General features: G+C 35.3%; 1 non-coding gene across 1 annotated transcript; it reads left to right on the forward strand.

The window, feature by feature from the left end:
• Nucleotides 1-4,509: 4,509 nt before the first annotated feature.
• On the forward strand, nt 4,510-4,585 carry TRNAN-GUU. Its single transcript has one exon. It is a non-coding gene; the product is annotated as a tRNA-Asn (tRNA).
• Nucleotides 4,586-7,131: the final 2,546 nt, after the last annotated feature.

Genomic DNA, 7,131 nt, shown 5'->3' on the forward strand with positions numbered 1-7,131 from the left:
CTTAATACAATAAAAATAAACTACGTCAAAAAAAGTAAATAGACATACAACAATTATATTGTTTGAGTTTGTAGGTGAAGGCCAAAGTTTGTTTAAGTTAATTTGATTCAAATATATTGTATGACATGAGTTCTATGGGTAAAATATGCAACCCAATTCAAATTTATTTAGTCCATTTTACTTATTACTATAGAGTTATACATTCCCTTTTTCTTTCAAAATTTGGATCCTTTTCTTTTCTAAGATTTGATCCATTATAATTGCAAAATTAACTCAAGTTTAAACTCTTATGGGTCTAACAAAATATATTTGAATTAAAACCTAACCCATTAAACTAATCAACAATTTTATTTATATTCAATACCAAATATTTTCTTTTTCACTCAATTTATCACTAAAAAAAATTTAACCTAAAAGATACTTTCAATTACTAATTTTTCTAAAGATATCCTACTATTCTTAAATATGGTACCCAAGCTTGTTGTAGCCATGATCGAGAGCCCAATAACTCTTCATCTTCGGTTTTGGTGTTTATCCATGAGATCATCAATAGTAGTATTCATTTATCTTTTAATATGACCCAGAGAAGTTAATAAAAGAATCGTTCCGACAACTTTACACTTCAAGAGTAAAAAATTATACCGATTATATCGTTCGTCTAAACGTTCTTTCTCTCATTACACGTTCCACACAATGACGAAAACGTCCCAGCAACTAAGAAGAAAAATAATCAAGGAAGGTAACTATTTTCAAGAGCTGGTTGTGTTCTTACCATTGAAGCAGAAGGCAGTCTACTTTTCCCAATTCAAACAGTATCAAAACTCTCTCCTCTTTAAGACACAATCTCCATATCCTTAATGTTTTTCCTCCTCACTAACCTCAAAATCGCCATTAAAACAAAACCCATCATTCCTTAGCACTCAGAGAAGTCAAGCAAACTTTGGATAGTTGTGAAGTCACTTACCAAGATAGCTAAGTTGAAGCCCCTAAATCATACTTGAAGCTAGTTCAATTTTACCCTTTAAAATCCAAGTAAACCTATGTGAGTTAACGACACCGAATTAGCACAGATCAGACGACCTCGTTTAGCTACTATGTCTAAGTAAACCTATCATTTTTCTTATAATATTTTAGTTTTTTGAAACAATGATCGTACTAATCTCAAAACCTTTTGGAAATATCAAAATCGACTTCAAGTGGGTAACCAATTATAGGATTGGGTCTAAAAATGTCAAACAGGGTTAAAAATCGGTACCCTGAGTCGAAAGCGCTAAACAGAAGTTGCGGAGCAAAGTCGAATAAAGTTTTAGGCCCGAGATTGGGTAAGGAAGACAGAATGTTGGATTTTTGAACCCTCTCAGATCTGAGTGTTTACGCCCTTACAAACTAAACAAACACCATAAACGGGATTAGGGGAGGAGGAGACTAAAAAATGGAGGAAAAAGGACATTGAAACGACGTGACCGAGGAGAGAGAGTCGCCGAAAAATTCTCTAGTAATCAGGGTGAGGGAAACGAAGTCCGACACGAGATCCGACTCACGACCCAAAACCCACAGGCAACCCTAACCGATGTGAGCGGTGGAGAAGATGAAGTCCACCTGGTCGGACCCAAACTCGAATACCCGCAACCTCATTATAGCCAAGCAACCCCATACCTAGTTTGCTCCAGTAACCTAAAATACAAAGCTTCGACCCAATAATGCAATCAGATACCAACTAGCAACCAGTCATGTAGTCTAGTTCCTCTGTGCTTGGCCCAAAAACCTACATTCAAACAAAAAATACACCGAACACGGTCTAACCCCATGATCCACTACACCAACTTGTGTGCCCACATGAATATTCAAGACCCATGCCTCGACCCACTTTGCGACTTGCTCATGTCTCAATGTCCCTCAATGACAGGGTCACTACTGCATACACCGGCCCCTTCGGCTTAGCTTCTCAGAATTTTAGGCTAAAAATGACATATTTGGCTTGATTTGACATTTTTGACATGAACCTTTACATTTTTTACCTTTCCAAAGCTGATTTTTTTTCACATAGGTAGTTATGAAGGACGCTAGTGTATTCCAGTAATGGAGGAATTAAGGAGCCTATGTATTCCAGCAGTGGGGTTATTAAGGAACGAGACATTGACAGAGGCTCACAAATCATCATTTGCTATGCACTCAGGTAGTACAGAAAATCAGAGTGTCGTTGAGATTCAAGCATAAGGGTAAACTTGAACAATACTAACTTTTGTAGAAGCTTGGAAGCCATTTTAAATCTCTAGTGAGTTCAATTGATTTCAATAATGATAAGCTATGGTATTTTTATTTTACCTTTATTTGAGTTGTCTTTAAACATCTCTCTAATAAACATGATTTAAAATTATTATTTTAACGGCGATATATAACGGGAAAAAATGGACAATATATTTTTAGTGCTTGAAGGGGAACGAAACATTCCTTATAAAGATGTGGAAACCTCTCCCGAGTCCCTAGTTGACTCATTTTAGAATTGTTCGGTTGATGGTGATATTGGCCTTTAACAACAAAGTCGTAGGTCCTGCTAATAGGAATGAATTCATTTAATAAAAGAATAGCACTTTATAAAACAAAACCTTTCTAAGTTGTCAAAAGTTGGATTGATCCAACCCACGCACTCACAAGGACCAAAACTTGAGTTCTAAAGCCTTCAGCCACTCAACCATCTTAACTATTTATTATGAGACCTAACATTGGTTGAAGAGTGGAATGAAGCATTCCTTATAAGGGTGTGGAAACCTCTCTCTTAAATATTCGTTTTAAAACTTTTAAACTTTTACGATACGTAACATGCCAAAAGAAACAATATCTGCTAGCAATTGGAGAGGGACACAAAACATTAACTATAAGGTTGTGGATATCTCTCCCTAGTAGACATATTTTAAAATCGTGAGGCTGATGGTGATACGTAATTAGCCAAAGTAGACAATATCAGAGGTGGGCTTGGTTTGTAACAAATTGTATTAGAGTTAGTCATTGGGTGGTGTGCCAACGAGGTTGCTGGGAACACAAGGGGGTGGATTGAGAGATCACACGTCGGTTGTGGAGGGGATGAAACATTTTTTATAAGCATGTGGAAATCTCTTACTATTAGACGTGTTTTAAAACTGTGAGGTTGTCAACGATATGTAATGAGTCAAAGTAGACAATATCCAGGCTAATACTCATAATTTTTTGGAATAGTTTAGTTGGTTAGAGCGTATGATTGTTAACCACAAGGTCGGAGGTTCATCTCTCTTTTTATCAATGGGAATGAATCATTCCATTCTAGTATGTGGAAAAATTTAACCCTCCAACCAAAGTGGACAATGTCATATAATTATATAGGTTCGTGGTTCCTAACATTGTTACAGTCTTAATCTAGCATTCTTAATAATAATATTGTGTTCTTTTTAGGGGTAGCTTCAATACAAAAACGTAATGTAAAAAATATTTTAGCATAAAGCAGTTACATCATGCATGTTCTAGTGACTCTAGGTCCCTAGAAAATTAGGGTCGTTACATATAATCTACACCTGAACATTCTATAACCTAAAGAAAAACCCGTGGCAACTCGCTCGATCAAGGACTCGATTACCGCCTACAAGTAGGTTACTTATTTAGTTGCACTAGATATTACTTTTCCTTTTTGGGTGATCACTAATTTTTAGTTAAGGTCACAGAGGAGGGTCGTCCCGAGCCATCCGTTCTATATGTACAAGTTGTTGTCCTTAGTTTTCAAATCTCGTTCCAATTTTTATCAAATTTTTCTTTGTCACGTTAGTTCTATGTGTTACAAATTATTGTCATTAGTTTTCGAATCTCCTTTCAATTTTTATGAAATTTTTCTGTGTCATGATTAATGATTTAAAGCCTTAGAAAGTTGAGTTATTATAGTTGTGCTTTGAAGTCTTTAAAATTGAGTTATTACCGTTCTTATATGCTTGAAAAATCATGTCGTGACAATTTTAAATCTTCAGTGAGTTCAATTGATTTCAAAAAATGATATGCTATTGTATTTTTATTTTACCTTTATTTGAGTTGTCAGAAGTGGGATTTGAACCCATGCCCTCTGATCCCGCATTGATTTGAGAGGAGAATGAAGAATAACTTATAAGTGTCTGTTATCATCTCTAGTAGCGTGTTTTTAAACTGTGATTCTGACGACGATTTGTTACGGTAAAAAATGGATAATATTTTTTAGTGGCTGGAAATGGGAACGAAGCATTCCTTAGAAGAGTGTGGAAACCTCTCCCTAGTAGACTCATTTTAGAATTGTAAGTAGGGCTGATGATGATACGTAATGGGCAAAATCGGACAATATTTGTTAGCTGTGGGTTTCGGCTATTACGAAAGCTATCAAAGTAAGTCACCAAGCGTTGTGCCAGCAAGGACGTTGGGCCCCCAAGGAGAGTGGATTGTGAGATCCAACATTGGTTGGAGAGGGGATGAAACATTCCATATAAGGATGTGGTGGGCTTGAGCTATGACGAAGAATTAGCTGGAATAGCTCAGTTGGTTAGAGCGTGTGGTTGTTAACCACAAGGTTGAAGGTTCTCAAACCCTCCTTCTAGCGATGGTAATAAGTCTACCTACTCTAAATGAACTTTGAGGTGGAGTGTGAGTGATACCTTTTGATCGGTTATATATTTGCTTATTATGTTATGACTTGTTAGGATGTTATGGTGCACTCCCTTCCCTCCATGGTATACCAATAGTGTGAGTGTATGCTAGTTGAAGCCCAGGTCAATAGGTAGGTATGCGAGCTCGCATGGGAGCAAATGTGTGTGTATGTAAGTCGTGAGTAGAGAAGTATGCACATCAAATTCTACTCGGACACGAATATGAGACCAAGGCCATGAAATGATATTTTATGATAACCATGATTTCATGTGTTTGCGTGAGTAGAGAAGTGGCGGAGTTACTTAATGAGTATTTCTTAAAATACTCAAGACATGCGCTGCTCTTAGTTTTTAGGTAAAGGCTAGGCACCTCTGCACAAATGATGATGTCGAGATGACGACCATGGGATCCAACATACACAACACTAGTGAGATAGAGGGGTAGGATCAAACGTACAAAGACAGTTAACATCATGAGAAAGAAGGAGAAGAAACAAGATGTAGACAACGAGTTTTGATACGGAGGAATGAAGAAAGGAAAATGCAAGGAAAATGCTTTATATAACAATTGCATAATCATCCATTCCATGCAATAATATAACAATATATATCTATCACTTCTGAAACTCTAAACATGTATACTATATATTATAACACTCATAACATACCTGGAATGCATGAAACATGCTTAGCCTATGGTAGGATTTTAAATCTATATGACATACTTTATGCATATACATTTTCTATTTAATTAAAACATACATTCATAATGCATAATTCATTAAACACACTAAAGTGGATTGGTTTTGAAATTTTAAAGCAAGAAATTAACTAAATTATTACATTAATAATTAAAAATAACTTGAACCGCACATGAGGATCACGAGCTGGGAGAACCAACCCTTAAAAACGTTGAACAGGACCCCAAAGGTAGAAAAAACACTCGTACTGCCTCTTCCATCTTCTTCTTTGGTTCAGCTTGCTATCTCTTCAATTTTTGATCAATTATAACCTAAAATGGACTCTAATGACTCCATAAAAATTACAGACCTTTCTTCACTCATTAAAGCTCATAGACATTAGGCTTGTTACAAGAATTGCATCAAATGGAAGCATAAAAAAATGCAAAACAAAAAACATCCACTTTAGCAACCACAATATTTCATTCATGAAATAGTACCCACCATGCTCAAATTAATGTAAATAAAGTGCCTAAAACCATGCTCTAATACCAATTGATGGTGTTAATAGAACACATGCGGACCCAATTTGGATCTTAGGCACTCTAAGTACATCAATTATAGTAAATTAGCTAGCATGTTCAAAAGCATTAAAACTAAATGAGTTTGAATACTAACCTTTTGTCGCTCAAGTTTTTTTTTCCTCATGAACTGGTTTCGAACCTCCACTAGTGTCTTCTCCACTATTCTCCGGCCTTGGAACGAGATTGTGAAATCCGGTGAGTGACTAAACTTGGGAGGGATTTAGCATATATGAAGAGAGAATTTGTGAGATTTCTTTTTTCCAAGGTTTTTCCCTTGGAAGAACTTCCATGTAATATGATCACTCTATTTATAGAGTCATGTTTGCCTGTTCATGCAAATTTGAGATCACCAAATTTTTAAACTCAAAATTTCATTCAAATGTTTGGGATTATGTGGCAAGCATACAATGAGTTCATCAAATTTTGACACTCAAAATTCCACTAAAATTTGTGGGGTTTATTTGACAAGCATGTAAGTTTGGTTAAACCAAATTTTGATACCTCAAAATTCCACTAACTAAAACATGCATTAAATGAAGTCAACATTTTGACTTTCTTCATTTTCATTCAACAATTAATTTGAATTATTAATTTCAAATTAAAGTAATATTAAATGATTAAACTATTTAATTAATATTTAATATTAATTCAAATGTCAATCCCAATTAATTCCGACACATTTGATTTAGATATTTAAATCTTATTTAAATATCTCAGATTCTCTCTTTTAGTTTAATTCGTAGATAAAACAAAAATGCGGTCAAATATATCGTATATATGTAGTGCAATCTCTCTAATTTGAATTCGAACTCACTCGTCACATTGTTCTTTGGTTTAGTCTGATATGAGCTAACAGAGGGACCTAATGGACCTATAGATCATGGGCTCCAACGATACAAGATTAACCGGTTAAACTCATTAACCTTGTTAACCAACATTCGTTAACTACTAAGACATTCTACTATAGCCTAGTAGTTGCACTTCCCTCACTATAGATATATTTATGTCTATTTGATATAGTCATGATTAGTAAGTCGATCATTCACAGGTTGTTCGATATATTTATGTCTATTTGATATAGCCATGATTAAGTCGATCATTCACAGGTTGTTCGTAACTAGAGCTGGGTCAATTTACTGTTTTACCCCTAAAGTTACTTCTTGTTCCTTATGTCTCACTGATACTGTAATAAACAATTGGTTTGTGGTCCAACTAGTAAACTGAATCCCTTTCAGG

Source organism: Cucurbita maxima, unplaced genomic scaffold (assembly GCF_002738345.1).
Source record: "Cucurbita maxima cultivar Rimu unplaced genomic scaffold, Cmax_1.0 Cma_Scf00201, whole genome shotgun sequence".
NCBI lineage: Eukaryota > Viridiplantae > Streptophyta > Magnoliopsida > Cucurbitales > Cucurbitaceae > Cucurbita > Cucurbita maxima.